At 39.7% G+C, this 27,358-nt stretch overlaps 1 protein-coding gene across 1 annotated transcript in view; it reads right to left on the bottom strand.

Annotated features, from left to right (window-relative positions):
• The window catches only part of LOC124153322 (putative fatty acyl-CoA reductase CG5065), a 341,130-nt gene that overhangs the window by 261,466 nt on the left and 52,306 nt on the right, over positions 1-27,358 (bottom strand). The window contains exon 2 of the mRNA XM_046526419.1: positions 9,655-9,701. The gene's annotated coding sequence lies outside the window, so the exon portion shown is untranslated. The remainder of the gene's footprint in view (positions 1-9,654; positions 9,702-27,358) is intronic.

Raw genomic sequence — 27,358 nt, 5'->3', positions numbered from 1 at the left:
TATTTTATCACCAGAGCAAATACTGTTGCTGCATGACCACGTGATTCCACTAATTTTCACCCGGATAATTTGAGATAAAATTCAAAAATAACTGTTTGAGAAATCAATAAATTACGTACAATGGCTGGGGTACAATCAAATCCATTTTTTATCAATATAATGAATAATATTCCGAGTAGATGATCGATTCCGTGCTGCGAAGAGGCCCCACTGAGCGTTTATTTGTGCTCCCGCCTTTGCGAATTCTAATCGCTTTACAAAAGTGAAAACAGACGCGGAACGACGAGTGCACACCCGTCGCTTTACTCTCGATGTCTAATCTAACCTATTTATTATCGCGAGGAATAATACTGAAAAGTTATGGATTTGATAAATCACAAATTGCCGCAAAAATGAATTTCGTTCGATAACTTTGACCTGTTCCTCAGCGACATTGGGTGTAATTTTGACCTGTTAAGCCCACTCCAATGGCGGAAACAATGATGTCCGTCTGGATAATCCTCGTTGGGCAGTGGAAGGAAGCAAGGAAGTGTGTCCGGCTGGGTCGCATCGAAGTGGCCGGCCGTCCTTGGCTCACTTGACGCCGGGAGTGTTCGTTCGCCTCGCCGTCCCTTGCCGTCCTTCGTGTCCAAGCGCGCGCGCTAGACCTCAAAGAGTGACGACCTCAGGGAAGAACTGCAGCGAAAGAAGCGATGCACGATTATGGATTGCTGTTCAGAGTGGCGTTTCGTTTGTTGCCTCGAGTATGTCCACGGTGTAATTAGAGCAAGGGGAAGACGAGGCGGAGGCCAGGCCCAGGAGGGTGGCTTGGTTTTTATTTCCATTTCACTCGGGATTCGAAAATGTCTATATCTATATTTAGGTACAGTCGCGAGGAATAGCATTGAAAAGTCATGGATGTGCAAGCTCACGTCATCACGGCTATCCGTATCTCTTGGTTTGCAACTCTGATTATGACTTGTTTTTTCGGGGAATTTGGATCAGTGTGGCAATCAGCGATGAGTGAGGTGACATTTGTAAACACATTAAAATGCGCTGTCGGTGGCAACACTTGTAGATTCTGACCGGGGAAACCTCTACTGCAATATTCGTGAAACAGACGACGATGAATTAGATTCAATTTCCTCCATCGGATGATAGAGTAGTGTAGAAGGCCATCGGTATTTTACCGCGTTTTATTATATGTACGTGCTTTCTTGTTCGTCCTTCCGGGAAAAATCATGCATCTAAAATTTCGACCCCTACCTGATTAACTAGAGCGCTGAGATTTTCAGGAAAGCTCAGATCTGGATGTCAATGCAATGTTCTAACATTTTTACCACGTTTGGAAGAGTACCTCGAGTAATATTCAGAAATAAAAATTAAATGATGAGTGCTAAAATAAGGTCAGTTAAATCCAGTGGTTTAACTAGGAATATTCTTGGGGGAGGGGAGGGGAATGGGGAGAGGCGACCTCCCACCCCCGTTTGGAATAATTTTGTAAAATTACATGCCTGCAAATACATTTTACAAAATTTTGGCACTTAAAATTTGGGTTCCATTAAAAGGTTACGTTAAAATCTACTATATGTCCAAACTAGGCAATAGTTTTGAACATTATTTTTTTTCTGAGGCTTTTGGGGGGGGGGGATCTATCCCCCTCATCCCCCCATAGTTACGCCACTGCTTAAATTCAATAGAGGCGCTGCAATCACAGCACATGCAATAAGGTATCCGTTTGTAAAGCGTAAAGTACCTGTATATTTTTTCAGTAGTTTATCTTCAACAGAAGTCTGCAATTGACCATTCCTTTTATGACTTGATCTGAAAATTGTACATTGCTACGTGGCATTTTCGACTTCGCACGTAGCATCTGCCGTCTCCATGTTCCAATGTTGCAGTGAATTTCTCCCCTTTCCCGCACACCAACACAGTGACAATTTTTACTTGTAAGGTGGACGAGCCGTTTGAGAGAATTATACGGCCATTTGAGTATTTTTCTTTCTCCATTGCCAAGGAGAGAAATGCAGCCATTCTCTCGCCATCCATCTTCACTCATCTTTGCAGCCATGGCACTGATGACATTCTGGACATTGCCTTTGCTTCCAAACTGCCTTCAGTCAATAATCCGGTAACTATTGACTCCGCAGCCTCTGATCATCTACCACATCTGTTTTGCCTCAACTGCTGCCCAACTTCCCGCATCTCACCTCCGAAAACTGAAATCAACTTTAATAAATTTTCGCGCCTCATCAGGGATAACCTACATAAACTGCAAGAAATTCCTCTCATTGCTCGCTCTGATGCGGACAATTGTGTCAACTGTCTCACCGATACAATTAGATCTTGCGCCAATAACGCCAAATATGTCATTCCCGAAGAAAAACGTAACGACGCAATCCCCCTGGAAATTATCTCCGTCGTTAAAGAAAGGGACAGAGCCAGGAAGCTGTGGCAGTCTTTAAGAACCAGAGAAAATCATGAAAGGTGTGAAGCACTTCGGAATAGAGTTAATTCTCTATTAAGATCTCATCGCCAATCTCTTTGGGACAAGGAAATTGCTTCTCTTTCAACCTCGGTTAGCTCTGTATGGAAAATGGCTCGCACTCTCTGTCCGTTCTACTTGTCCGCTTTGCTCTGAGGACTCTACTGCTTCAACGACTGCCGAAAAAGAAGCCCTTTTCAAGTCTATCCTGGAGCAACGTTTTACCAACGACCTTCCTTCTGATTTTGAAGAAGATGCCGAATATCACTGGATGAGCTTGCAATTCTGCCCAATCGGTCAACCGGCCCTCACGACTACCCAGATTAAGGCCCGTATCATCGACAACCTGAAAGCCAATTCTTCCCCTAGTCCTGATGCAATCTCCAATAAACTCCTCAAAAACCTTCCTGGCGGAATTGCTTCAGCGGCAAGTTGATGAATACGAAGAATGGGCTGACACTTGGAAGCTTTCGGCAAACCCACGGAAATGCGTCCATGTGACGTTTTCTCGCAGTCCAAAAGCCGGTATCGGTGAACCTATATTTTATGGGTACTCGGAAATTCCACGCGCTGAGAAAGCAACTTTCCTTGGCGTCATCTTAGATCAGAGGATGAGATGGAAGCAACACATCACGTACTCCACCGGAAAAACAATTGCTGCAGCATCTTCTCTCGGTCCCCTTCTACACAGTACACTGTATGCTTCTTCCAGTTTAATTGGCGTAATTTTTGTAATTATCAAATATGACGTTAGGAGTTGTCTTCGGAATATATCCTGATTTGTGGCCACTCGTGCTATTTTTCTAGTCAACCGTTCACGGAACTTTCTCACGTCCTTATTTCGCGCCTCTATTGCTTACCCTGACAGTTGTGACACTTAAGAATGGACTCTTTTGCAATGTCAGGTCCGTGAATTAAGACCATATGTACGGTCGGTGGCATACAATAATTGTTTTTAAAGCGTCAGTGATGGCTATTTAGAGAGGAAATCTAGAATAATTGTGATGACTTTTGAATACTCGTACCTGTTTCATGCTTTACCTAACGAACAGCATCTTTTACCAAAACATGAAGGCACAAGGGTGCTCACGAGCAAGAATTCATGAGACATAGGCTCTCGTTCCAACATGTGATTATATTGCACATGTCCTAACTGCTCTCAAAGCCGTGTTTGCAAATTAAAGTGCACTTTATATGCGACGTGAGACTTGGATCTGTTGAAATGCACGTTGTGATTCGAGGTGCGGTATGATCCAGAACCATTTTTGGAAACCTCATACAATGTGCTACAATAATTTCACTCGCGTAAATGGAATTGTATGCTCGACTCACTCTCTCATAACTGGGGTTAAGATTATATCCATGGGATTTCAGATTTCCGAAGACCATTGTACTGAAATTTTGTGAGCTCATGGACACAGTTACTTAGTGATAGGGCCTCCTAATCTGACATCACATAATACTCCGGGTTGCATTTTATCCACTTGGCAAGGGTCCTTCTTGCCTCCGAGAATGGTCCTTTAGTATTCGTTTTCCTCCTTTTCGTTCTCTTGATACAACCCTGAAAACATACGACTTGACGTTCACCTGCACTGGCTAAACTAAAGCAACTTGTTCATTATGCTGCACCTTCGAACGTCGATTCCATTAATATTGAACACCGCACAAATAATTACAAAGAAATCCCGAGGCTAGCCGATTGGACTGATGAATTAACTCTTATTATTAGACGATTGGTATGAGTTCTGCAGCATTGAAGTGGAAGGGACAGTACTTCTACCGAATCCAATGCATGCAATTATGTGTGCGGTATGACCAACCTATCTAATGCTAATCCTTTATGTAAATGGAGAAACAGAGAGAAAAGGTTAACATATCTGTATCCTATTAAGTAAATAATAAGACTAACGATATACGAAAAATAGTATATATGACCATACATATCAATTGTAAATTACGCCGCGTCACGGCATTCCATACAATCGGGGAGCTGCCGCGAACTGCGCGCGGGGCAAAACATAGATTTTTATTTTGATTGATGCTAACGGTCGTAGTTGATTTTTTGATGGACACTCGAAAACGTTTGATGTAATTAAACGTACATATCTCGAGGTAACTCGGTGATCCTTTTTTTATAATCTTGCATGAACACAAAATTTCGACGAAAAACGGAGTCCTCCAATTTGTATCGTATCGACGATAAATATCGCAAGACAGCGAAGAAATGAGGTTATAGGAAATATAAAATAAATGTGGCACTAAATAAATATCTTATACACAATTCACTTGCTAAAAGATCCACTTTCCAACGTCCGTCGAGCACGGTAATCCGCGTGGCCTGCAGCGAGCTCCGAACTGTGCCGCACGTTCGAAAAATCGATCTTGACTTCGCAGATGGTCGCAATTTTTCTTCTGGCATCATTCTCTATAGGTTGTGGTGTGAATATCTCGAGGTAACTCGGTGATCCTTTTTTTACAATCCTACACGAACACAAAATTTCGACGAAAAAAAGGGTCTACCATTTTGTACCGTATCGGCCACAAATAATACAACTGAGTCATTAAAGTTACCAAGAATTAACAATAATAAAGCGCATTATAATATTGTAAATTTTTGTTTCTATTGAATTACTAGAGAAGGTGTGGAATTAGTTTTAACATGCTGAATTTCGAACAAAAATCAATGAGGGCAATTTTTGCAAAATTTGTTCAACTTTGAGGCCAAGCAATTTCTTTACCTTTGAAAAATGGTTTGCTTCAAATAATGCACTAATGTACTGACAACATCTGTGCAAAGTTTCAATTTCCGCACTCAAAATAATCGATTTTGAGGTTTTGTCCAGCTTTTTTCGATTTCAGCCCACTGTGCGCCGGCCAGAACCGGAGCCGACCGCACGCTCGAAAAAACGATTTTCGGGGTTGCAAGTTAGTGCAAGGTTTTACTTTAGATCCACAGTTTAGAAGCTTCGTAGAATAACGTGGTATCAGTCACTTAGCGGAAGTCCATGGCAATATATCTCTCTACGTTTATGTAAAAAAAAGGCTGAAAACAGGCTCCGCCATTTTGTTATATATCTATGGTTATTGATGAAACAAAATCTTTAAAAACCCTTCAAATGGAAGACAAATAAGTGTACATTAAGACGGTATGACATGTTTGTCGATAAAGCTATTCATGAAACCACTGCACGAAGATAAAGTTGGCAATTTTCAGAAAAAATCGAGGGTGGTCGTTTTTCGCTAAATTTGTTCAACTTTGACCTCACATATATTGTTAACGTGAAAACACCGGAAAAAAATAATCTGGAAAGTTAAGTACAACTTATTTGAGACTATGTATGCGAAGTTTAAACTTCCTAGCTCAAAAAAATCGTTTTTGAGGTTTTGGCCAGCTTTTTTCGATTCTAGCTCAGTGTGTGTCGTTAAAAACCAAACTCCTGTAATATCAATCCATTCTGAAACCTCTACTATCATACGCATCGCCCGTCTGGCTGCGAAAACCCATCTGAACAAGATTCAAACCGCGGAGAACAAGATAATAAGAAGAATAGTAGGAGCACCTTGGTTTATTCGTAATAAAGACATAAGGAAAGATCCACATGTAAAAATGATCCCGATACTTACTGATTTAAAATCGCAACTTCCGGCATTCGAAAAATCTCTGGCGGCAAAGGAAAACTTTCTGTTTCAAAGTCTTTGTAACCAGTCCCCTGAAAAATTAGAAAAGGACAAAAATCTTAAATATGCCTTATTCCCCCACCACATCCCCTCCCCTTAAATACCTATCTGCCACACTGTGACTCAACCTGAATAGCTTTTACCAGAAGTAAACATTTTAAAATCGCTCGGTAGACAGCCAGTTGGCTGGGAACAGTGTAACATCAACAAAGGAAATTTCGGCGTGCGTGGATACATGGGAATAGTTGATGACCTCCGCCAGAAATGTACCCCCGTGGACTTGCTCCAATTAAGTTCGAGTCCCCACTCTTGGCTCCGCATATGAACGTTGTCTAAATCCGATAATAGAATTTCAATGTCAGAGTGGTTACTAATTTTGAGATAGATGACAGCGTCGTCGGCAAATAGACAAATTTGACGGATAGGAAATGCATAGAACACGCTCAAAAAGCCAAAAGAAAAATCATTCAAAGTTTAGATGTACATTTTACCTATTGTGTTGCCCATGGTTTTTTTCACCAAAATTTTCCTCTGATGCATCAAATTTCATAGGATAATACGCGCTTTCAGTCTAAAACACCAAGTTTCACAAAACAGAGCAAAATCAGCCTGCAATGGCTGTGTTTTTAATTGCATATGGAATCTTATTTATGCAGGGCTGAAACTGAAAATTAGCATCATTTTCTTACGTCATGTTAGTTTTTTTCCAAATTACAAATTATGCAGCATCAAAAATATTTTGCCTCGACTAGAGCTCAAAATGTATTTTCTATTTATAATTTATCTTTCCCTCCTTCCAGGGAAATGATGGAAATCAATGAAGAGTGGACGAGTGGTTGGTTGTCCCCTTAACTTCTGGCTCGAAGTGAGCAAGTAAGCTCGTTGGTCCTAAGTATTAGTACTTCTTCGTATGCGCCTAGCTCTAATTGCCAAGCAATATCATGTGGCGGCTCACTTTGGAAATGCATCAGCAGACGAGCTCCGTGGCCCGTTCATAAAATTATGTATTCGGACCGCACAGTTATATTGGATTTAACATGCACACTATTTTTTGGGTTGAAAATTCGAAAAACGTTGAAATTTTTACCTTTACTATTTCTGATGGAGTATATGAATTTTTTGAGTGTCAGCTGATCGCCCCGAGACGAATCACCGAATCACCCTGGAGCGATCTATCGACCAGTTTTTTTATCAATAAATATATAACAATTAAATATTACTTCCAAGTTGCATGGAAGGAATGACAAAATTGGTGAAAAATTTCGTTGCTATCGTATGCATAAAAATTTAAAACAAAAAAGGGCTTCAACAAATAACTAATGAATTATTTGTTTGATGGGGCCAGCCGGGTCCCAAGGCGCGGCGCTCGAGCGCGACCCTTTCCTCGAACTCCCGGAGATGATTGGGGTTGTCCGGAGAGGGCCTTCACAGCATGAGTTAGCTTACCCCCAACGATTTGTGAGGGGGATTGTGTTCGAAGGGATTGAATAACATATTTTGAGAAGAAGAGACTCGGCCTTCTCTTCTTAGCCACCCGTCGATCTGCTTCGTACGCAGTAGAAGGTCTCTAACGTGATTCGCTGCGGAATGAATATTCGCCAACGTGCTCTTCATTTTGCGCTTGCAAAGCACTCCGATTTCAATGAAACACGACCGCTTAAGATGGAGGAAATTATTTTCATGGCCTGGGTTTGTCAGTGCATAGGTAGGGTCCCACATAATATCATCGCCTGTATGACCTCATGTCGAAACTTCTCGGGGAAAAATAAATTTGTGACACTTGTAATAAGATGCATTTCTTTGATTTGAGGTGGAAACTCTCAAAGCTACGAAGCGGATGGTAAAAAAGCCAGAAAAGCATTAGCACGTAGATTGGGCAAGCATGATCTGCACAGCTCACACACAGCGAAGCAATTTTGGGAAAATTAGTTCGGAGACATGGTTAGTGATGAAAGTTCTTCCATTGAGCATCAAGTGTCTCCCACTGGTGGGAAAATTGAAAGCCATTGAGTAAAAGAGTAGAACCTCTATGTTTCGTGTTTGGGTAGCCAGTCATGCGGGGTTACGCATATGCGATCGGAAATTCAGCTCAAGTCTCGAAGCAGCGCGCACTGACAGTGGTGTCTTTTTATCGTCTTCCTCATCCGGGAGGCGCCTCTTCGTGCCTTTCCGTTCACCATGAATTCCCGCTCCAGCTGATTTTAAAAATTGGCATCATGAGCTAGTAATGATCAAGCAACTGTTCGCTGCCGCACTCAAGACCGATGAGCGACGACTCTGGTGGAGAGGGAGTCTGTTCCCCGAGGATCGGAACCCATCGCATCATTAGTGTCTCCCCGCATATTCCACTCGGCGATATCATTTCAAACGTATTTTAATTTCTCGGCGTGTTGTATATGTGTTTCATGCATTATTCTTCGTTTAGTTTCAACGATCGGTTCCAAAGGCCAAATCATTGCCACACATCCACTTCCGAAGACCCTCTCTATAACTCTATCGTTACAATGACATCCCTTGCTATGTCACTTACATTGCGAAAATTGATCGGTACTCTGGATTGACTCAATCACCTGCAGTAAAAAAGACAAATAAAAGATGACAAAGGCCGGGGACAGCGCGCTGAACAGGATGTACCGATTGGATTGCGTGGAGGCAAGGAGAAACTTTTCGAAGAAAATAGGAATGAGTGAAGGCAGGCCCAGTGAAATGTGATGGAGGTGTTGCATTAGCCCCTCTCGGTCATGTGCCTGCAAGTTATGAGTGGACTTCGCGAGCCACGGGACATGCCTAACGATTTTAAACATGGATTTATCTCTCAGCATTCCCTCGCCAGCAGTATTGTAACGAAATGTTTCCGAGAATGCATAATTGAATGCGGTTGGCCCACAAAGCGATTGGCCTTTGTCGTTTCAAATATCTTGATGGAAAGAGATATTATTTTGGGAGTGCACTGATTAGAGTATGCGAATGAATTTTTTTTAACTAAAAGACCCCGCGAAATCTAGATAATTTCGTCCCTCGTGCCGCAGCCAATTTAAACATGCGAAACGCGTACAAAAAATGTTGACGACTAGTATGCTATAAAATTCATAAGGGAAATAAATATAACATAGATATGTATGTTTTTCAATGGTCATTAGTTCAAACGGGTACTTTTTTCTCATTTAGGCTACCATCCGTTTTGCAAGGAATACCTCACACGAGATCGCGGTATTCTCTCTCCCACAAGGTTTTTGAGAACTTACAATTAGTGATGAATGGCGATAGCGCATGAAAGAATCTCACGAGATAAATGCAGGAATTGCCTCTTGTATTGTAAACAGTGAAGATTCACTTGAGAGTTTAGGATGAGGCCGCTCAGTTGGAGGAAATGGAAAGAAGCAAAGTGTTCAAGGACGGAAGAAGCGAAGTGGAATCGGATGATGCCCATCTTGCTTTGGTGGCTGCATATCCGAGTGCAGTCGCCCGTGCAGTGCAACTGCAACTCGTTGGGGAAGCTGTGCGAATCCTACCTTGTGTGGAGTGGTCTGGGCGCCAGCGTATTCCTCTTCGGAGGCCCCTGCAAGTGAAACGAAGGCGATTTGAGAAAATAGAGCGATAGCAAATATGCGACTGTTGAAGCGACATTGGATGCGGGGCATGTGGAAATATTTTCCTGCCTCAGCTAAGAAGATGTGAAACATGAATTACATAAATTAAATCCAATATCACCATATATACCAAATAATTGTGAAGTAAAGGTAGCTTATTCTATTAAGATTAAGCATATTTTTTTGGATTCACACCTTTTATCAATTTTTCTGTCACTTGGATAGGGGAAAACAATAGCAGCTAATTTTTTTCCAACGTAAATTATGTGATTATCTAAGTTTGACTAGTTCATTAACAGATTTTTACCAAAATTTTCAGCGAATAAAATAATATTAACGATGTTGGCATTAATGCAGTCATTCACAAATTGATGGGGAATTTTCAATGGAAACGGATCGACTGGAACGAAAGCGAGGACGGGACGAGAAATATAATGGAGAACATGATTTTGATGACATCGCGATCCTAACTTTTGCTTGGCACCCACCACAATGACAAACTCATTTTGTGTAATTGCACAACTCAGAAGTGCATTTTTATTAGTGTGGCGAGGAGCTGTGCGAATGCATGGACGAAATTAGAGCACTGGCCATTTTGACATCTCGCGTCCATCCTTGCGCGCTGTCAATTCACGCGACGCAAGTCGATAAGAGCTCATCCATAACACCCACTATTCCCATTTTATTGATGGGTCGGTGAAAACTTGGAGGGTTGGCGCTCCATTCATGCTGCATCCAATGGCTTTACGTCGCCGACGCGGATTTCTGCGGGCCAGCAAAATGGGAGTGAAACTCCTTCACGCGGCCTAAACCCCAAAAAGAACTGATGGGGAGAATGATGGGGAAGGAATGGGCGCCAGAAGTGTGGGGGTGATAGAGGCGCATGTCGTGGAATGCAATTCGGACTCATGTACGTGAGATATTGGTAGGGTGAATGCCTAATTATTTGCAGGAAGTTGTAGAGGCAGCTAGTGACGCTACTAAATATTAGTGAACTGAAAAAATGGCTTGTTATAATTACTAAGCACTAATTCTACCCCAACTGAAAAAATTATGAGACCAAAGTCACTGGTGAGCCCGATTAAAAAGTTTGAAGAGATGGGTGCCATCATCTATTTGGGACATTTCGAGTAGAAATAGATGCGTTAACGTTGATATGGAGTCAACATTTTAATAAGTTTAGTCGTTCAAATTATTCAGTATTAACATTTCCTAGAGTCAACTGTATCTACTGTGTAGATGTTAAGAACGCCTCTCTAAAAAAATGAAATATGTCAAACAGCTTCGGGCTCGAATCCTGCGAGAATTTCACTGCAAAAACCGCGCACAGAACAGACCAACTTGGCCACGGAGCCACATATTAGTGAGATTTGAACTGCGATTCCAAATTTCAATCTGAAGAGGTTTTTTGCCTCTAGAGTTCGACGTCGGTGGCTCAGTCGCGTCGGCTCTTGGTGCCGGGAAGGCAAAGGATGCAGGTTGCTGCAGGTGCCAACCTTGCAAGTTTTCAGCGACCCGGCCCCATCAGTTAAGAGGGTCTGGATACTTAAGAAAGCGACGGCCCACGTGAACAGAATGACAGGGAAGGATTGCCATTCGCACTAGAAACAAACTTCTTCTATCGGGGACCGTATTCTTAGCTTACGAAGGGCGCATGTAACTTCATAATATTGAGCGCATTAGGGCGGATTATTTCGCTGTCTTGTTTTCAATGTCACATATTTGTCTCTTTAGGCATTATGTCTATTCGCTTGAGGATATTGAAATATAAAATCGTTTTTATAATAGTGTTCCACCGATTAAGGTAGGTTTCCATGCACCACGTTTACCAACCGATCTCAGATCGGTCTGAGCTCAGACCGAGCTGAAATTAGAAAGTGAGCTGACTCGGCGCGTTGCGTTTACCAACATGGATTTGACGTATCGATTGTTTCATAGAATCGATCAGAATCGATCTTCACCCATCGATTCTGTTTGGAAAGTGGTTTTGTTGTCATTGTGGAAATCGCAGTAAGCTTTTTCAGTCATGGAATCGTCAGCGATATTGGCATTGCTATGGAGTCATAACCTGGAAATTTTCTCGGCGAATTTAAGCAGGTACCAGCTTTTTGTAACCCGAAGGAGGAGGGAACACCGGCAAAGATTATTTGCAATCATGAAGGAATTTACGCAGTCACTGTCAACGATAGATAGAAGAGTGCTTATTCTTCATTCTCTTGACCGAAAAAGAAGAGGAAAAAACAAACAACGGAGCGGACATTGGTGGGAAGTCGTTGTTTCCCAACATTTTGACGAAAGCGATTGGTTGAGTAATTTTCGAATGAGCAAATGCACTTTTGAACATTTGTGTTTAATTTTGGAGCCAAAACTCTGTGCGACAAACGATTCCATGCAAACACCTGTACCTTTGAAGAAGAAGGTGGCGATGACCATCTACAAGCTTGCCTCCTGCGCAGAATTTCGAGTGGTAGCAAATCAATTCGGAGTCGCGAAAAGCACTGCATGCAAATGGTTCCGACTTGTTGTTGTCGCGATAAATACTTCTTTGATGGAGGAATCAATTAATTTGCCATCTTCTGAGGACTCTCAGCTATTAGCAGCACTTTTTAAGGAAAAATTTTACTTGCATTTTGTCTGTTATGGGATGACAAAGAAGGAACGAAATGCGCAACGGAGCTGATCAGCTCGAATCGTTTACCACTCAGGCCGAGCTCTACGGCTCGATCTGAGATTTCAGACTGGTTTCGAAAGTGGACTGAGCCAGCCCGCTTACAGGCCGGCCTGGTCGGGCCGCTGCGTTTACTAACCCGGACCGAGCCGGCTAGACCGATCTGAGATCGGCTGGTAAACGTGGTGATGGAGTGTTCACGAAGTGATCTGGGAGCCTCCCTTTCCTTTGAGCACCACCTCCTTCAATTCACTGTAAGGCCCACTCCATTTCAATCTATCTAAAAATCCTATTCTTTTCCTTCCCCTCCCTCGTTTCCCTACATTCTACCCTCTAAAGCCATTTTCAACATCTCCTGCCCGCTAAGTACTCGCTCCATCAACTTGGAGTAGGTACATTACATCGCATCAGCTAAAACTCATAGTTTGTATTTCTGCAAGGGGTTTTTAATAGCAAAAAGATGTTACATGCGCATGGTCTTAATTTAAGCGCGATCATGCCCATTTTTATTTAAGAACAGGATGAAAATGGAAAATATGGAAAGCTTTTTGAGAGTATGGTATCCAATCGTGGCCTTATCCTCTAATCCCTTTGAAAATCGTGAAATTACAAACTGTTTTTCAAAATTTATGTTTGTGTTCGTACTGGTAAATATCGTGTGATGTGATTGGGTCCATAGCAGTGGTCCTAATTTATTTTAGTCTGAAAAATATACTTTGTAATTTTTTTATGGCCAACTAATACTGAACACATTCTCTATTGAGAATTTTACTATGAAGGGAAAAGAAGAATTAATGCCAGTCACATTTTTTTAAATAGAGATGCCATACCTATCTTATCTTTTGACTCGAAAAATTCCTCAAGTGGCCGTAAATATTCCACATTTACCAATAGATATACATTAATAATGAAGTAAAATTTTCTAGTTCGAAAGTAGAGAAAGTTCCTTTATTTTAATTTCGTGACATTAACAATTTTCAGCATAAACTAAAGAAGCACTGTGAAGAAACACATTTCAACTTTCGTACTTTCCCGCTCATTGTCACAAGTCATCATCGCCATCTGCTAGTCGACATCGCTCGCCACTTATGCCATCTACCGATCCATGGGAGTACTTTCTCGAGGCACGCTAGGCGCCATTCTTTTAGTTGTTTCTTTTGTAGCCACGTTCGGAAATTTCTAAGGTATGTGCTCCCAAACACGATATTTTGTAGAGATTCAGCAAATAAATATTGAGCCGCTACCATTCCGAAGTTTATCATATGGTCTTAAATGAAGAAAAAAGTGACTGAACATTTATCACGTTTCATGCCGTGTGTTCAACACGGCCTTATTCATTACAAAATATTGATGGTAAATTTGGAATTATTTGACTACTCAAAAAAGTAGTCTGCGAGAGTCTGAAAGAGACTCTCGCAATGATCGATTAGGGACCACGACCTTTGTGTGACTGAACCTACTTGAAATATTTATGTTTTACGGGTCTGTTTTCGTATTTGTAAGGTCCTACAAGAGTGTTTAAGGTTGGTTTTTCGATGTCTCCACATTACTACAATTTTTACTCAGATATTTTTCGAAGGAAATAATTACAATCTCTAAAACCGTCAACCATTCGCAACCATTTGTTTATTCAACAACTCAACAATCGGCAGGGCTCCAGGGTAATCTTTTAGAAATAAATTCCGTTTTACATAAACAGAAATTAACATAAAATATTAAATTGAATACATTACAGCTTGGAATCACGATTATTATAATTTTCATCTTAAGAGAGGATATATGATGACAATCTGTTTAAAATTTTCTCATATCTGGAAAAGTTTAGGGGCGGATGAGAAAAAATAATAATTGGGAAAACAGTCTCCCAAGGGGAATATAAACTGGTGATGGTTTTCCGGGTTTACACCGCGTTGATACATGTTTTGCGGACGACAGTTTCGGGCGCGTTCCAGCTCCCGTCTTCGGGTCCAAATGATTTGCAGATCTGTGATCCTTGTTTATTTACAGCTAGTCAGACGGATGTTGATTTTTAATTCCATTGTTGGAAAAGCCGTTTGAAAGATGAGGATAAAGGATAGCCGTCTTCCCTATTGAAGTTCTTTGGGTGACTCGCTATTCCAATAGCCTCCCTTATCAGGCTAGGGAAATATTTATTTTCCCTGGCGATGATTTTCGATTCCTTGAAAGGTATGACGTGCCCAGGTTCCGACCATGCATGCTCTGCAACCGCAGAAAGACGAAAATTTTCTTTTCGGTTGCCTTAAGATGTTCATTTATTCTGCATTTGAGGAATATAAACTGCCGATGCATGTGAATTTTTCCGGAAATTCGGTAATGTGTCAGTAAAACCAGGTGCCGCTTCCGCCTCTACAATTCTGCATCTAAAAAAAACGAGCTGCTAATTTAGCAGGGAAATTGACGCTGCCTCAACACCTCCAAGGATTTCGGCCAAGTTTTAAAATTGTGTCACATAAAAAAACTTTTATTCGGTCATGTGAATTTTGGACATACAATAAAATCACTAGGCTTGGTTTTGTATATATATCCCGACCTCGGGGAAGCATATTTCCTTCGAATGGACAAACGCCTTCGCAAAAAAATCGTCTTTCAACAGAAACAACTTGCCTCCAAATGCATTCGAAACCTCAAAAATATCATCGTAAGCCATGCATTCAGTAGAAAATTCTTTACGCATTAGTGGTAGTTAGAAAGTAAAAGTCATAGGACTTGTACATCCGTAGCGGAGCTTCTACTTTTTCAGCGTCGCTGAATTAAACGATGATAAAGTACAAAATTAATGTTGTTAAACATGCGCAAGACTAGGATAAAACTAGATTTTGCTTCTGTCAAGTGACATAGAGATTGTTTTGAATAGATCTATGTGCAAACAAGAATTTCATGGAAAATCATGTACTCACCATGGTGAATTGTAACCTCTTAAACCTCCAAACTAGGAATTGCTGCTTTTAAGTGCCTGAGGAGATTTTTTTGAATGGAAAAATTCATTATCCTACCTTAGAACGCATAAATATAGCATATAGCATGATCGGGAAGATGTGGATAAACTATACTCAGCCTGGGTGGATTGGTGAAGAGAGTTACTGCCTTCCTGTTGATGGAAATGTTGCCGTAACAAAAACCACATTCATACCAACCGTTTCAAGTCTGTATGGCTTTCTTCAGATATCATTTAGATCACATGCTGACAGATTACTCACTGGCAGTATATGGATAATGCAGATCCCATTATACATCCTCCTTTGTACTCAAGAAAGGATTTCAAATGAATTCCATCCATCATAAGGGTGATATAACGCTCATGGATTTCTAAGTGAAATACTTGGTGTTTCATGTAAAATAAAAACCCATACTTATCTTGCTCATTTATTGGACCAACTTTAAACGAAGAGCAGAGTCGTTTGACTGTAACTGGATGATAGAGAACAAAAGTACCAGAATTTAGAGCAAAAATATAAGCTTGAGGAGATGTTAAGAAGTACATCGCAGCAAATACAAAGACGTCACAGTTTTACCTTAATGTTTCCCTCTTTTCTAGAATAAGAGAAATTGGGATTTGATTAAGTGATACAATCATTAATTTTCAGAGTCCTAAATTTTGCATTCTTCCAGTAGAGCTGTAATATCGCTATAAATATTTCTATTATTTGTGGAGTTTTCACATTCATTTTCAATTCTATCCAACACATCATACACTTCATACATGGAAGAGGCTTGAAAAGGTGGAGTGAATTTGCCGATTGCTTTTAATTCCCTTGTTCTGCGGTATACTTTGATATTACTAATTATGAATGCATATTATCAATGAGTAAGTAATAAGAGGTGGTGCACACTCTTCCAAAATCTATGAATATTACAGCTCCGGGCTTCATGACCACATCCCAAAATACTGAATGCTTATCCATCTTCACCATACGCTCCCGAAAGCGTCTGACTTTTGCTCATCCCTCAGCTTTCAAAGAACTCTCGGCTAAAGCAGCTTCCACAGCAGCGCTTTCAAGATGCTGTTCCCTCATTGAATGTGCCTCCCTGGTCTGTCTCGAAGTGGTAAGGTACCCAGGACAATCAGGTAAGACCTTTCGGATGACATCATCCTTTAGTTTTGGCCTGCTCAGTACTACAATCTGCAGTTTTCCTGACTTATCATCGAAGTAGGAGCTTTCATGAAGCAATCTTCAGCCAGAAAATTCCTTCTACACACCTTGAAATAGAGATTATTTCATTATTAGCTCATTATAGAAGAATAGCTTTGTGTGAATACAGTGTAGTAAACAAGATTTAAATAATTCGCTGTGCACAGAATGGTAGCTAGATTAACAAGATTTAAAGTAAAATATCAAAGTTGACATGGGTCATATTTATCTCGCTAGTAGGTAGCTCATTTATTCATCCCGAGTGTTTCTCATGCTTCCAAAATTTACTAATTGCAGGAATTATTCATTCAATACCCTCGAAAAATCAATTTCTTCTTTATAAAAACACCTAAGAACATTAGGATATGCGCCGAATGCTACTTAACCTCTTCCCTACGCAGGGCGTGATTTCACGGCCTGCATTTTCCGATGCTAAAGGATGAAGGCCGGGTTTTCACGGCTTGAATTTTTCGAAGCAAATTGCCAAAGGCCGTGTTTTCACGGTTTCGCGGTCAAGCATGCCAAGTGCGTCCCAACCGCCATTAGGGTCCCTCGGCGCGAGAGGTTCGACCCTTTCCTGATGTCCGCGTGGGGATTATCTCGGCCCATTCCGGCACTTAGTGACCCACTCAAGGAAGGTGCTCATGGTCACTTATTTGTTTATAAGTTAAAATAACTAAAAACGTCAATGTTGAATTTTTTAAAAATCAATGCCAAGAATTACATTCAGGATGTTTTTGCTGATCGGTTCCAAATTTTAAACGGAACTCTAGCGTTCATATTAACGGCGTTTATCATCACCTAGAACTAATTTTGGAGACGCTAAGGTTAGATGTTTAGTTGTTATTTTTTAAAATTACTAGCAAATTTATAGGAGCGATATTGTAATGATTTACATCTAAAGATATACGTTACTCTGTTAGCCACATTTTAAGTGTACATTTGCGGTGAAATTCGATAAAATATCCGATTTAACTACTATGTAAAAAAGCCCTCGTAATGTAATAAAATATGATTCTCTCAGTTCTTTGTCGTGAGCTGAAATTACAGCGACTATTTTTAATAACCTCTCATCAAACTTTGAATACAAACGTATTATAAATTAATTTCGCTATAAATACTAATTAATGCATATCCTAAAAATTCGTAAATTTAATGTACAAATAAGGAATGTTTTACGTAGACACATGTTGTGAGAACCATTCCATACCATTGCAGGAAAGAGCACTGCTCTACCCAGGTAATTACTCTCATACCTTGGTTCTCTGGTCAGGTTACATTTAGGTGGTCTGCTCTGTACACCTCACAGGCTTACTTCGGGAAACATTAGCGCATTAATGTTTTCTTGGAAAAACTTATTACCCTCCAACTGGCACATCTAAGAGTAGATTGGTGCAAGTAGCCTCCTACTTAAATTTGTGGAAGAAAATAACCTCACTCTTCTCGGAATAACTCATTTTCTTCTCAAAAATTTCTTTACGTGTATTCAAATATAGCCGTTAACTCTCTGTTCGCATTCCGCTACCTATACAAGGGATGGTTTCTGTAGAACCCTGCTGTGCGATGCAGCCCATACCATGAATGGAAAGAGACTGCTCTATCCAGGTAATTACTTTCATATCTTGGTTCTCTGGTCAGGATCCATGAAGGTGGTCTGCCCTGTGTACCTCACGGGTTTACTTCGGGACACATTAGCGCATTAGCGTTTTCTTGGATAAACGTATTACCCTCCAACTGGCACACCCAAGAGTATATTGGTGCAAGTATTCTCCTACTGAAATATGTATGTGGAAGATGATAACCTCACTCTTCTCGGAATAGCTCATTTTCTTTTCAAAATTTTCTTGGCGTGTATTCAAATTTAACCGTAAATGTTCTGTGCGCATTCCCTTTCCTACTCCTGCAAGGATTGTCTTTCAAATGATGTTTCGGTGGAATTACATTTTTTCTTGGAATTATACAGCCAGGATTTTTTTCTTGAAGTGCCTTTCGATAGTTCCTTAGAGCTTTCGTTACTTTTGCATACGTTCTCGACGTGTTCAGAGTTACTTGGACGAGTGGAGCACTAGGCAAATTTGCTGGACGGGAATTTCCTTGCACTGGGAAAATGTCCAGGCTAATTACGGATCAATCGATCCTGGAAATACTCACCAGAAGTGATAATGAAGACGAGGATAGTGACTCTAGAAACAGTGTTTTGTATTTTTTCTTATTTCGTGCGTAATATGAATTTATATTTATCTAAGTGAAATTGCTTTATAAATATAATTTTGCGTTGGTGTGCGAGAATTTAAGTACAGTGAAATAATTAAATCCATTAATTATTCACACTAGATACACTAAAATAGAATACACTCGATAAGTAATACACTCGAAAATAACATTTTATCAAGAAACCAACAACAATTCGTGTACCGGCCAGTGATATCAAATAAAATTGTAATTTACTGTCAATGACAATCTATTATACTAACATTTTCCTGAATAATCACGCCGTTCAAATAGAAAGAAAAAGATGGAAACTTGGAAAATTACGTCGGCTGGAAGTCCTTTCTTGAAAAGTCGTGTATCCAATTCCTCTTCGTCTCTTCGTCCTTATGACATTGGAAAACGCACATTTTCGCTTCCTCCATGTATTTTCCTCTGAACTAAGGCACACAACACTTGCACTCCATTTCTTGAACAGTTACATTCAATACTGTTGACCACAAAACCACTGCAAAAGCTTTAAAACTCCAAAACATCGAGCACATCAACAACTTGATCATTGTTTTCAACGCAGCGGCAGCTTAATGTCCGCGATGGCCACGAACGAATTTTAACTTGCCCCCTACTTGCAGTTAATATTCAGTATATCCATCAAGCAACACGAAGTACCTAATGACTGGAAAATCGCTAATGTAACGCCTATATTTAAAAGTGGAGACAAGGAACAGCCATCTAATTACAGGCCGATATCTTTAACGTCCATCTCTTGCAAAGTCCTTGAACACATCGTAGTCAGCTCGGTAATGAAACACCTAGACGCGCAAAACTTATTAATGGGAAATCAACATGGATTCAGGAAAAGCAGATCGTGCGAAACTCAGTTAGCGCTTTTCGCCCACGATATTTTAGTCTCCGGGGAAGACAACATTCCAGTAGACGCGATTTTTCTTGACTTCAAAAAGGCATTTGATAAAGTACCCCACGGAAAGTTAATAATAAAACTGAAATCTTATGGTCTAGACGAAGATGTCATTTCCTGGATTAGGGAATTTTTGAGCGACCGCGTCCAAAGAGTAGTATTAGACGGTGCAGTCTCCAATGAGGTTAGAGTGACTTCTGGCGTTCCTCAGGGTAGTGTCATTGGCCCACTCCTATTCCTTCTTTATATAAACGACATTGGCGAAGTAGTGCAGAGTAAGTTACGATTATTTGCAGACGACGCTGTGCTTTACAGAGAAATTCGTTCCAGCAAAGATATAGATGAACTAACGAATGACCTTGCTGCTATCCAAGCTTGGTGCGATGCTTGGCAGTTAGAATTAAATTTGGAAAAATGCGTCGTAATGAATTTCTGGAAGAAGAATAACTCCCTACAGCGTAACTATGTCATTCGGGGCACGCAGTTAAAGGCAGTTGAATCTGTGAAATATCTAGGGGTTAGACTCAATAATGATCTATCGTGGAATAAACATATTCGAGAAATAACCGGTCAAGCTAATCGTAAAATGGGTTTCGTTAAAAGAATATTAGGGAAGTGCGACGACAAAGTGAGAGAAATTAGCTACTTTTCCCTCGTTAGACCACATTTGGAATACGCTGCCAGTGTTTGGGACCCTCATGAAAAAGGCTTAATAACAGAGCTACAACGCGTGCAAAGAAGAGCTGCCAGGTATGTGAAAGGTTGTTACGATAATCTTGTTAGTGTAACTGACCTCTTAGATAAACTCGGATGGGAATCTCTGTCGGACCGTAGATTGAAAAATAGACTAAACCTTTTAGATAAATTCAAGAGCAGTGTCTTTTCTGACGAAGTTAACCATATCTTGCGGACGCCAACGTACTACGGAAGATCAGATCATATAAATAAAATAAGAGAGATAGATTGCAGAACAGACAGATTCCGAATGTCATTTTTTCCACGATCAATAAGAGATTATAACGGCAGCAATAGAGCGCGTAAATAGATTGCATGACTTGTAGTGTAGCCTACTAACCTATGTAAAACTTACTGCATGTTTCTGAATTTCTATTCTATATTCTATTTCTAACAGCATATAGTAGTATAGTTTGTTATTATACGGGACGTTTCTTGGACGGTGTGGTGTGCATGTGGGAGTCCAAATGCATGCTGCATGCTGGTGATTGATCACCCCCTGCCAAACACCCTAGAGGTGGCTCGCAGGGTAATTTGTAGATGTAGATGTAGATGAATGCCTCATGCTCCTCGGCAGAATGACATACACACTCATCAGGGTTTTGCTGAACATCAGAGAAGTCACCGAAAACCTACTGCAAATTTGCCAGCATTATAGCCAGGGTTGGGCAAAATACTCGCTCTCCAGTGTTTTAAATACAAATACAATGTACTTGAAATGTTAGTATTTTAAATACTGTTACAAAATACATTAGTACACACCTGTAAAAATGCTTATTAAAGTACTGTCTTTTAAAATAGTGAAAATACTTCAAATACTTCAGCAACATAAAACAAGTTGCTCAGTAATACAAAGTTTCTCTTTTATCAAAATTAGTCATCACAATAATTCATATTACCCTTTAGCACAATTAATTCCTAAAAGAGTTCATCAAAAATAGCACCTCTTAAAATTTATAGAATTTTAAGAGGTGAATTTATAGAAAAATAGCACCCCCTAGAATTTATAAATCCTGCAAAAAAACACTTTCCACAAATATAGAACAAAAGCTTCTTTGACGACCGCATATTTACTAAAGATGTCTATTGTTTTTACTTTCAAAAAAATTAAATCGTAATGTCAGTGAATAGGTGAGAAGTGTAAACAAATTGGAGAGGTGCCTCAGGTTTATTTCTCGATGTATACAAAGTCTGTCTTTGAGGGAGACTAGTGTAGGTGACCGCTTCCCATAAAAGCATGTCCTCTCATTTTGCATTTAATTCAGAGGCAAAGTAATTGGTTTTAGGACTGTGATGTACTCTTATAAATATTATAACTTCATTTTATTTAAGTTGAAGCAGTTCCAGTTTTGCAGTCATTGTGTGAAGTTTATTCTTGAACCGTAATAGTTGTGACACAGAATCATTGAGTGGGTTCCACCGTGTCGGGCAACGAAATTTAAAGTAAACTGCGGAATCTCAGAAATCATTTCAGATTTTTTAGGTCATCTAGATGAATTCAGAAATGCAGGACTATTGGCTAATCCTGAAGTTCATAGTAGCTTTCGAAAATCCACTGATGATGGTAATTCTTTAATGATTCGCTTCACACACCAAGCACTGAGTTTTATTGAACTTTGTCTTCTTTGGTGCTCGTCACGTTTAAAAAACTTACCTCCACTAATGAGCGGTAGGCCATACATTTTTTGTTTATTATCTTGGCGTATGAATACTTCTAAGTAAAGATCGCAACTAATCCAAATGAGCCCCTTATTTCCTGAAAAAAACCCCTGCACTTAGATTGTGTCTCGTCTCACGCCACGTGAACTCAAAAGCGTGCACCAGAATGCAACCCATTTGATCCCATCAGTCCTCAAGTTGATACATTGATACCAACCAACAAATATCCAATGCAAAGACTAATCGGTAGTTTTGCCAAATGTCAAAAGTGAAGAACTAACATACTAATACCCCGCCTTACTTTACCAATCGAATTGCTGACAAAATTGCGCATGCATATCTTTCAGTATTTCAATTAAAAAATGCTCTCATTCATGTGTATTTTCAATACAAATATAAAATACATTACATGGTACGCTCGAAAATACAAAATATAAAATACAAATGCATTTGAAATAAGTATTTAAAATACATGTATTTGAAATACTGCCCTGAACTCTAATTATATCGTAATCGCGTAAAAAATTGATTAAAAATGTTACATTCTCCATCTTCTTGTGGTGTTCTGCCCGTCGGCAGGTCCCTTGAGCCGACGCTGTCTCCATTCCTTCCTATCTCAGGCCATTTCTTTGAAGTTTCTATATTTTCCCATCGTTAAATTTTCAATTAACTTGTCTCCCCCTTCCACCGTTCCCTCCAAGGCTACCTTCAGAATGCCATTCCCTCTCATCAAATATCCCAGCCAGTCCCCCTTCCTTTCATTTATCTTATCCATCAACGTTCTCTCCTCATCTATTCAACACTTGCTCATTCCGTACTCCATCCGTCCACCGTATTCCCTCCGTCTTCCTCCAAACCCACATCTCAAACGCCCCAATCCTGTCCCTGTCTCTTCCCCGTCGTCCAAGTCTCACATCCATACATCTACATCTACATAATACCCTGCGAGCCACCTCTAGGGTATTTGGCAGCGGGTGATCAATCACCAGCATGCAATTGGACTCCCACATGCACACCACACGGTCCAAAAAACGTCACGTATACTAGTAAACTATACTACTATATGCTGTTAGAAATAATAATTGAATTAAGAAACATGCATTAATTTTTACATAGGTTAGTAGGCTACACTACAAGTCATGCAATCGATTTACGAGTTCTAATGCTGCTGTTATAATCTCTTATTGATCGTGGAAAAAATGACATTCGGAATCTGTCTGTTCTACAATCTATCTCTCTTATTTTATTTATATGATCTGATCTTTCGTAGTATGTTGGCGTCCGTAAGATATGGTTAACTTCGTCAGAAAAGACACTGCTCTTGAATTTATCTAAAAGGTTTAGCCTATTTTTCAATCTACGGTCCGACAGAGATTCCCATCCGAGTTTATCTAAGAGGTCAGTTACACTAACAAGACTATCGTAACGACCTTTCACATACCTGGCAGCTCTTCTTTGCACGCGTTGTAGCTCTGTTATTAAGCCTTTTTCATGAGGGTCCCAAACACTGGCAGCGTATTCCAAATGTGGTCTAACGAGGGAAAAGTAGCTAATTCCTCTCACTTTGTCGTCGCACTTTCCTAATATTCTTTTTACAAAGCCCATTTTACGATTAGCTTGACCGGTTATTTCTCGAATATGTTTATATCACGATAGATCATTATTGAGTCTAACTCCTAGATATTTCACGGATTCAACAGTTTCTAATTGGGTACCCCGAATTATATAGCTAAGTTGTAGGGAATTATTCTTCTTCCAGAAATTCATTACGACGCATTTTTTCATATTTAATTCTAACTGCCATGCATCGCACCACGCTTGGATAGCAGTAAGGTCATTCCTTAGTTCATCTATATCTTTGCTCGAACGGACTTCTCTGTAAACTACAGCGTCGTCTGCAAATAATCGTAACTTAATGTGTACTACTTCCACTACATAAACACACTCCACACACAGCACTTCACCAATCTCTTCCTCAATTTTAATTCCAGTCCCTTGTTTCAGAACACTCTTGTCTTCTTCTGAAAAACTTCTTTCGCCTTTCCTATCCTTCTTTTTATTTCTCCTATACCCTTCCTGCCCTCTGTTATCAAAGATCCCAAGTAGCTGTAGGTTCTCACATTCTCCATTTCACACTCTTTTGTCTTTACTCTCATACCATCTACATTGCTCACTTTCATCACTTGAGTCTTCTTAACGTTCAATTTCATTCCATATGTTTCAATTCCTCTCTCCAACCCTGTTACCAATATCTGCAATGACTGCTAAAACCACCATATCATCAGCAAATCTAATGCATCTCATTTTTACTTCACCAATTCTTACTCCCTCTTCTCTTTCATCCAATGCCACACTTATCATGTCTTCAACATACATATTGAATAGGGTGGGTGACAGACAACATCCGTGCCTAACTCCTCTACCTAGCTCCAACCATTCACTCATGTTTACATTCACTTTCACTGCTGCCTTTTGTCCAACATACAATTCACTTATTAGTCTTCTTTCCTTCCAGTCTACTTTCTTCATCTTCATAATTCCCATATCAGTTTCTTCCAATTTACCCTATCGAAAGCCTTTTCCAAGTCTATAAAACACAGACTTATTCCTTTTCCTCTTTCCATGTATCTCTCACCAACCATCCTCAGTAGTCCTATGGCATCTCTCGTTCCTCTTCCTTGCCTGAAACCAAACTGCTCCTCACCAGCATTTTCTTCCATTATACTTTTTAACCTTCGATTTAGCACTCTTAACAGGATTTCAGCAGATTGTGAAAATAAGCTGATCCTTCTATACTCAGTACATTTATTTGTTCCAGCCTTTTTTGGAATTGGTATCATCACAATCTTTAAGTAGTCTCCCGGCCATTTCCCAGTATTATATATTTTGTTGCACAAATCCACTACCTCATTCAATCCCTCTTCTGTTAAACATTTGAATAGTTCTATTGGAAGATCATCCACTCCAGTAGCCTTCCAATATTCCATTTCCTTTATTGCCTTCCGCACTTCAGTATTGATGACCCTTTATACCCATCCTCTGCCTCCCATTCACTTTCTACATCCAATTCTTCATGTTTTTCATCTGTTGCATATATCTCCTCTACATATTCTTTCCATCTCTCTCTCACTTCCACTTGGTCGCATACCATTTTACTTTCCTTATCTTTAACCTCTCTAATTTTTGCTTTCCCTCTCTTTCCCTCCCATGTAGTATACTTTACCTTTTTATACACTAAATCATATTGGCCTTTTCTCTCTAAGTACATATTACATTATGATTATTCATTAAAGTGACTTAAACATAATTTCAGAGTAAAATTAACGTGCACTTTAAAAAGTTGTTTTTTTCAGAAAAATAGCTTTTAACTTGAAGAGGTTTCTCCATACCGAGAATAAGTTTAATCATTTAATTTTTTGGCTACTTTCCCAACTCTGACTGTGCGGTTCCTTTTTCCAGCTTTTTTCCATCCACAATCGAGAGGCGTCAATTCGTCACAGCACAGTGACCCCCCCACCCCTGTATTCGACAGTGAAGTGCACGAGGACAGTTCGATTCCAGTTGTGTTTCGCAATAGAATCTTTTTTTTTCTTACTTTTATGATCTGAAGTTTCAGGCGAGATGGAGTGGAAACGGTACATAATGAAGAAGCAGGAGCAATTTCCACAATTTTAAATTTATTGGTACAACCGGTTTTTTAGCTTTACAGCATCATCAGGCGCCTGATGATGCTGTAAAGCGAAACCGGTAGTACCGATAATTAAAATTGTGGAAATTGCTCCTGCATCTTCATTCTTACTTTTCCTTTTATTGTCATTTTCATTCTATTTTCCACGGTCGTTAGCTCATGTTACAATGAGGGAATTAATATAACGCAGTGCGCGCTGTAATGAAGTATTAGTTGTGAAACATGTTTTTCATACTATCAATGGGAAAAACTGTATTCAAAATTAATCATAACTTATTCATTCTTGAGCTGAGCAAGGCTGCGTAAAAATACCCTTCTGTCTTACCTGCAGGCATCAATTTCGGAAGAAATTCCTGGAAAAGAGGAGTGCCTAACTCAAGCCTGTAATAGCTTTAAGATTTTAGTGTTGCTTAGAGTGACTTGAAGGGGTTTATATGTATCCATGTCCTTTGCTGATATTTTGGCCTCCGGTTAGACTTGGTGCAAACAGTTCTTCAACAGTTCTCTACATTATGGACGACTAGAAATTCCTCTTAAAAGTATAATAATGATGATTGGAACCCATCTTCTGGTATTGTTATGGTTGAAATATCTGCTCATGGTTTTTATTGTGTCGAATTAAAGTTATTCAAGTAATTGGCCACAGTATCTTGTAAAAGAGGAACATAATAACTGAAAAATATTCATTAATGGTTCACGTTTTCTTATTTTTTTTCATAGCCGCATTTGGATTTAAATTCTGTGTGTCTGTTGATTGGGACTTTTCCTTAACATGATAAAGGAAGTAAAATTATAAGAAGAGTTGGCTTTCACGAAGTAGTTGAAGGAAAGACAGTATAAAAATAGAGCTATCTTATTTTTGCGTGGCGATAACATACGGGTAATTATGAAAATTATAACCTTAGATGATAAATATAACCTCATACATGTAAAGTTCGTTTTTAATGACTGCAGAACTTTTTTATTTTGCATATTTAAATCAGTGATAATGGCCACAATAAGTGGAGACACATACCATTGGAAAGGAAAAAATGCACATTCTTACTCATGCAATCGAATTTTCTTTTCTACGTGATTTACGGTGATTTTAGAAAAAAACATAAAAAAGCTGAAATTTTAGCATCATTGGATTACTGTCCCCTTGACGACTGTCAGTATCGTTGATGTAGTTTGACATCTCTTCTATCGATACAGTTTGCGATCCCAGCGAAGCTGTAAATTATCTAGTAGAGCTTTTTTTAACTCATTGGATTTGCCAGGCATGTCATCGCACCGTTTACAACTGAAGATTGGATGTCCAGTCATTTTGCTTCCTAATTAATTTGAATCCACCACGGCTGTGCAATGGCACGCGATTAGTAATTAAAAAATGTATGAAAAAAGTTGTCAAAGCCAGCATTTTGAATGTGCAAGTTGTATTACTACCACGAATCCCTATTATTCCGATATGTGTTCCAATGGAATTCAAACGGGTTGATTTTCCAATTAGACTGACGTTCGCAATGACAGTCAATAAGTCAACAAGCCCAAACGACGAATGTTTGCGTCTTCGATTCTGGGGTCACCGTGTTTTTCACACGCATAATTATACGTGTCGT

Source organism: Ischnura elegans, chromosome 2, assembly GCF_921293095.1.
Source record: "Ischnura elegans chromosome 2, ioIscEleg1.1, whole genome shotgun sequence".
Classification (NCBI taxonomy): domain Eukaryota; kingdom Metazoa; phylum Arthropoda; class Insecta; order Odonata; family Coenagrionidae; genus Ischnura; species Ischnura elegans.
This window is presented reverse-complemented; position numbering and strand designations above follow the sequence as displayed.